Source organism: Salmo trutta, chromosome 8 (assembly GCF_901001165.1).
Source record: "Salmo trutta chromosome 8, fSalTru1.1, whole genome shotgun sequence".
Classification (NCBI taxonomy): Eukaryota; Metazoa; Chordata; class Actinopteri; order Salmoniformes; family Salmonidae; genus Salmo; species Salmo trutta.
The window spans coordinates 18171858-18179178 of NC_042964.1; positions in this window are offsets into that span (position 1 = coordinate 18171858).

The following is a 7321-nucleotide window of genomic DNA, read 5'->3' on the forward strand; positions in this document are numbered from 1 at the left end:
TATCAAATGAAACGAAATAGGGGGAAACCAAATGTTTTTTTAATGTTTGTAAATACGAGATTCACCGGCACAAAAGGCACATCTCTCCTTCCATGGGCACTGTGCGTCATGGCTGGGCTCGGCTGGGCTTGGCTTCCACTGTCAAAATCATGCCATTATCATCAACTGTTACCTTTAAGACCTGCTTTTTGTGGGTCTTAAAACTTCCCATTAGCGCTGCATGAAATTGTGACTTTTTTTAAGGACACACTTCAAATATTGCCACCCCTATTGCCACCCCTACCTTGTTGTGCTGTGCTCACTTGAACAGGAAGGTTGTGTGGCGGTCCTTCGTAGGCAAATTTTGTCATCAAAGTCTGGCATTCTCTGGATTTATGGTACTTTCAAGACAACTGGGAACTTGGAAAAAAACAAGGTCGGATCATGATGACGTCATTGATCTTCAGGTCGTAGCTCTAGAAAGAGGCTGGATTTACAATTCCGAGTTGGATGATCGTTCAAAACGTATTTTCCCAGTCGGAGCTTGTTTATTCCCGACTTCCCAGTTGTCTTGAACTCACTGAAGTCAAGTTTTTATAGTTCCGAGTTAACAGTTATTTTGAGCACTGCACAAATCATGCTTCATTGACAGCATGGCCAATGTTGAATGTTTATAATTTGAAACTTGGAAAAGAGCTCCTTAATCCTAGATTTCGGACCACACAGCCACTCCAATGAATAGCAGGCTAGTGATTTCTTTGCAATGCTTGCATTTAGCTACTGTCGCTGATTCCTTCCAAACCACTCATTGTTGAATGTGCGATTTCCAACTTGTAGTGTAATGTTTATGTCTAATGGACGATGAGCACCGATACATTTTATCTATAATTTCTCTTCATATGAAAAGGATTAAAATGGATTTGCCAGTAGATTGGCGACTTGATTCATGATGAGATTTTGAAATGATGTTGACATGATCAGTCCAATCAAAGCTACTGTACATATCACGTGATTTGACGTCATTTTATCTGTGTCCAATGACCTTGAGCCTTCTTGGATGGACACTTCTAATGTAACTCTATGGCAGCACCCAAGGGGCTAGAATTTTCAAGCTCTACCCTTACACTTGGCAGTGATGTATTGTCCCCATGACTGACAGAACACTGAGCCAATCACGGCGCAAAGCTTCGTATTTTCTGCTGGCTTGCCCCACCACCACCACAAAAAGCACTGAGCTAGGCAGAAACACCTGCATTTTGGAACTGCCTTACTCCAGAAAACAAAAAAGAGACCATGTTTGAATGCGGCTTTATTAACTCAATGATATATATATATTTACATTGTTTGCAAACTGATGTGACACGTATTAATGCCAAAATAACATGCAAAAAAGGCCAGCCCCCCAGATGTTAAAACTTAGGCTAATGCGATTAGCATGAGGTTGTAAGTAACAAGAACATTTCCCAGTACATAAACATATCTGATATTGGCAGAAAACTTACATTCTTGTTAATCTAACTGCACTGTCCCATTTACAGTAGCTATTACAGTGAAATATTACAGTGGAACATAAATACAATGGTTCATTGGATCAGTCTAAAACGTTGCACATACACGGATGCCATCTACTGGGCAAAATCTAAATTGCACCTGGGCTGGAATAATACATTAATGGCCTTTCTCTTGCATTTCAAAGATGATACAAAAAAATACAAAAGAACGGTTGTTTTTTTCTTTGTATTATCATCTTTTACCAGATCTATTATGTTATATACTACTACATTCCATTCACCTTTCCATAAACTTCAAAGTGTTTCCTTTCAAATGGTGCCAAGAATATGCATATCCTTGCTTCAGTGCCTGAGCTACAGGCAGTTAGATTTGGGTATGTCATTTTAGATGAAGATTTTTTTTAAAAGGGGCTAATCCTTACATAGTTACATAGGGCTCTGAGCTATGTTTGACCTGGCACAGATTGATCATTTTCGGTTTATTTCATTACTCATCTTAATTTTCCATACTTTTCATTTAAAAGCACAACTGATTGTTTCATTTTGCATTTTTAATTCAATTTGATTGAATTAAATGTATTACTGGTGGTGTTTGAGTGTGTTTGCGTGTGTATTTTGTGTGTGTTGAGATTGTCGCCACTCAGTACTGCAGGGTAGTTCTAGAGGCATACGGGGACACCAGCAGTTCCATAATCGCTCTGGTTTTGTTATTTATTTATTGTTATTGTTGTTTATTTACATCTGTTTCTTCACCTGAGGGTGAACACTCCTTTCATTTCTCCATCTCCTTTCCATAATTTTATCCATGCTTCTCTTTGTCCCCCTTTCTCCTTCAAATACCCCCCTCCCTCCTTTTTGCTCGCTCTCCCTCCTTTCTCTCTCCCTCCATCGTTCAGTGAGAACCTGTTCCTTTGCCAGTATACATTAATCTCCATTATAGGATCCTATGTATTAAGAGTTTCTGGGGCGAGACAGAGCAGATTGCTGCTACTACTGCGACATTCCATAGGCACACCTCACATCAGAGCTGGGTTAGCCTGGTCCCAGATCTGTTTGGGCTGTCTTGCCATGGCAACGACTGGGAAGGAGTTGGAAATACAGCACAAACAGATCTGGCACCAGGCTAGGCTTGGGTGTCTTCCCACCTTTAGTCTTATTTATTCCCCCCTCGGTTTCCTCTGGTCTAACCTCATAATACTGGAGGTGATCTCAGGGTCCTATTCCTTAGTGCACACCGTAGCAAAACTTTTTGCAACAGGAAGTGAAAACCAACATTTCTTTGTGGACTATTACAGGTAGTCGCTCCCTGTTTGTCTGTTTTCTTCTGTTTGGTGTCTAATGAATACGACTCTGTGCCTGCTTGACACCAGCACCTTTTCCACTGTTTGGTATGGGTTTTTTCACAGCTTCTTTCAATATTAAGTATCACCTCTACCTTATTATATGGTTTGACATTTACATTTTGACTATGCTGCTGCTCAGTATAGAGTATCTCAGCCACTGTTGCACTGTCCCACCTGACATTGGAACCACCTGCAAGCAATTTCTCTGTCCACTTCCCTAACCAATGAACATCCCCTTCCATACCCCTTCCCTCATTACTCCGTTCCTCAGTGATGAATTATCCCTAAATTGTGTTATTCTCTGGAGGGGGGCGGGCATGCTGACGCAGGTTGAGAAGTTGTCTTCTGCCTTCTTCCTCCTGTTTCCACAGAGAGAGGGAGCGAGAGATTGATAATACAGTAGTAAGTAGAAGCCCGTTTGATCACAAAGAACTTCTCTTCTTCCTCTCTATTCCTCCCTTTCTCTTACAGCATCTCTGAATACAATGACAGATCAAAGATTCTCTCCATCCCTGCTCTCCTCGCCCCATCCCGCTAGTACCATGTGAATTAAGTCTCCCAGTAATTACAGACTTTCGGAAGGGAATCGGAGAGTTGAGCAGGAATATGGTCATGCCTTCAAATATTCTGAAGTGAAATTGTTTCTTTAACATTTCCTTCCTAAATAAGAGCTACTAAAGTGCAGTACACACAAACAGTGGGTGGTAGTAGTCTACATCATGACTGATTAGGGATATCTATGCCTGTATTCATTCCATATCCCCTCTCCTGGCTTTAGGTAGTGGATAAAGCACTAAATAAACTTCAGTTAGTGCTAAATACGGCTGCTAGAATCCTGACTAGAACCAAAAAAATGGATCATATTACTCCAGTGCTAGCCTCCCTACACTGGCTTCCTGTTAAGGCAAGGGCTGATTTCAAGGTTTTACTGCTAACCTACAAAGCATTACATGGGCTTGCTCCTACCTATCTTTCCGATTTGGTCCTGCCGTACATACCTACACGTACGCTACGGTCACAAGACGCAGGCCTCCTAATTGTCCCTAGAATTTCTAAGCAAACAGATGGAGGCAGGGCTTTCTCCTATAGAGATCCATTTTTATGGAATGGTGTGCCTACCTATGTGAGAGATGCAGACTCGGTCTCAACCTTTAAGTCTTTATTGAAGACTCATCTCTTCAGTAGGTCCTATGATTGAGTGTAGTCTGGCCCAGGAGTGTGAAGGTGAACAGAAAGGCACTGGAGCAACGAACCACCCTTGCTGTCTCTGCCTAGCCGGTTCCCCTCTCACCACTGGGATTCTCTGCCTCTAACCCTATTACAGGGGCCGAGTCACTGGCTTACTGGTGCTCTTCCATGCCGTCCCTAGGAGGGGTGCATCACTTGAGTGGGTTGAGTCACTGACGTGGTCTTCCTGTCTGGGTTGGCGCCCCCTCCTTGGGTTGTGCCGTGGCGGAGATCTTTGTGGGCTCTACTCGGCCTTGTCTCAAGATGGTAAGTTGGTGGTTGAAGGTATCCCTCTAGTGGTGTGGGGGCTGTGCTTTGGCAAAGTGGGTGGGGTTATATCTTGCCTGTTTGGCCCTGTCTGGGGATATCATCGGATGGGGCCACAGTGTCTCCTGACCCCTCCTGTCTCAGCCTCCAGTATTTATGCTGCAGTAGTTTGTGTCGGGGGGCTAGGGTCAGTCTGTTATATCTGGAGTATTTCTCCAGTGTCCTGTGTGAATTTAAGTATGCTCTCTCTAATTCTCTCTTTCTTTCTCTCGGGGGACCTGAGCCCTAGGACCATGCCTCAGGACTATCTGGCATGATGACTCCTTGCTGTCCCCAGTCCACCTGGCCGTGCTGCTGCTCCAGTTTCAACTGTTCTGCCTGCGGCTATGGAACCCTGACCTGTTCACCGGACGTGCTACCTGTCCCAGACCTGCTGTTTTCAACTCTCTTGAGACAGCAGGAGCGGTAGAAATACTCTCAATGATCGGCTATGAAAAGCCAACTGGCATTTACTCCTGAGGTGCTGACCTGTTGCACCCTCGACAACTACTGTGATTAATATTATTTGACCATGCTGGTCATTTATGAACATTTAAACATCTTGGCCATGTTCTGTTATAATCTCCACCCAGCACAGCCAGAAGAGGACTGGCCACCCCTCATAGCCTGGTTCCTCTCTAGGTTTCTTCCTTGTCCTTTCAAGGGAGTTTTTCCTAGCCACTGTGCTTCTACACCTGCATTGCTTGCTGTTTTGGGTTTTAGGCTGGGTTTCTGTACAGCACTTTGAGATATCAGCTGATATAAGGGCTATATAAATACATTTGATTTGATTTGTACAGTAGGCCTGTGTCCATTCCCTATAGTGTATATGTTTGAAATATTAATGGTGAGCTTCACATGCTCACTAGGCAGAACAGAGATCATTTACCATCAGAACATGTTTGACCTCGAGACCACTTACCATCAGTTCCGGTTTGACCTCGAGACCATTTACCATCAGTTCCAGTTTGACCTCGAGACCATTTACCATCAGTTCCGGTTTGACCTCGAGACCATTTACCATCAGTTCCGGTTTGACCTCGAGACCATTTACCATCAGATCCGGTTTGACCTCGAGACCATTTACCATCAGATCCGGTTTGACCTCGAGACCATTTACCATCAGATCCGGTTTGACCTCTAGAGACTGTTACATCACACAATAGGACTGTGACCAATGTTTGTTGAGTGACAGTGTCCTACTGTTCAGGTCTACTTTACATGTCTGTCTGGAGTTAGATAGGGTTGTCACCTGGCCTCATTCACTAGCATCCTAACCGTGAGATTACAACGGCCCATTTTACCTGTACACAGGACAGGGGAGACTAGACTGGTGTCACCATTCAAGGACATTAACCAAACAACTCAAAATAGAAGTCTACATCAAATGATGTAACAGATACAAGTTAAAACACATTACAGCAGCGTTTCCCAAACTAGGGGTCTGAAAATGGGGTTGCGAGAGAAACTGTAAATCGCGCTTGGTTCATAGTACCGGGGTTACGTCAGTAACCTCTAGTAGAGGTTGTAATAAATAGAGTGGTTTCAGTTTTCTTCCTACAAATGTGACTATCTTTGGAATGCTTTAAACTACAAAATATTATGACCCCATCACTGAAGGATAATACTCTCAGGAACACGTACACTGAGTGCACAAAATATTAGGAACACCTGCTTTTTCCATGACTGACCAGGTGAATGCTACAATCCCTTATTGATGTCAACTTTAAATCAGTGTAGATGAAGGGGAGGAGACAGGTTAAAGAAGGATTTTTAAGCCTCGAGACAACAGACATGGATTGTGTGTGTGTGCCATTCAGAGGGTAAATGGGCAAGAAGTAAGATGTAAGTGCCTTTGAACGGGGTATGTTAGTAGGTGCCAGGCGCACCGGGTTTGTGTCAAGAACTGCAACGCTGCTGGGTTTTTCCACACTCAAAAGTTTCCTGCGTGTATCAAGAATAGTCCACCGCCCAAAGGACACCCAGCCAATTTGACACAACTGTGGGAAGCATTGCCGTCAACATGGGGGTCTGGGAAAAGTTTTGAAATCAAAATTGGTCACAGGCTAAAAAGGTTTGGGAACCCCTGCAGATATACTGGTAGCTGTGTTGTGATAATGAGGATAATGTATAGGTAATTATACCCAGACTGGAGGGAATATCCTGAGCGTTCAGTCACTAGTGTGTCTTATACAGCAGCAGCCCAGCACACTGACAGATGATAGAGGGACAACGGAAAAGAGCACTCACTCTAACACTATACACCTAAGGGACCTAGGATTGCCTGCATCCTCTCCATCCTTCCCTCATCTATGCTGTGCTTCAGTGACCCAGGAAGACCCCTGCTGTCTCATCCACAGCCACGGATCAGCCAATCTGGCAACAGTCAGGCCTGGAGGGCTGATCTAGGGTGATATAACTGGTAGTGAGGTCATTGCTGTGCCAGGCCAGTCACACAATCCTGAAAGACCCTGGCCTTGTAATCTCCTTAATAGACCAGCAGATTGCTGCGGTGGTAGTCAGGGTGAGTGTGTGTGTGTCAGTGTGTATAAACAACTCTGCGAGTGTATGTTTCTGAGTCACTTTTGACAAGGGCGAATTGTCCAGATTAGTGTGGGTTTGCGAGTGTGTACAGGGGCCACAGACACGTGCCATTTTTCTCTCCTCTGGAACCTCTCCTGATGTTCTTATCCCAGTGTGACTATCTGAGAGGAGCAGAGCTGGACAGACAGTAAATGGTGCTATATTTAGGCAGAAGTGCTGTCTCCTAGCACCCTCTGTTGGAACTGCACTGTATTGCTACCCAGACAGAAAGGAAGGAAACTCGATTCCAAACTGATAGAGGACTTTTACATAATGGGGCAGATTATTTTATCCAAAGTTACAGCAAATTGTTGAGTCCTGGAAAAAAAACATGGGTCGCAAAAATGTTGACTTTAATTTATCTTCAGATCC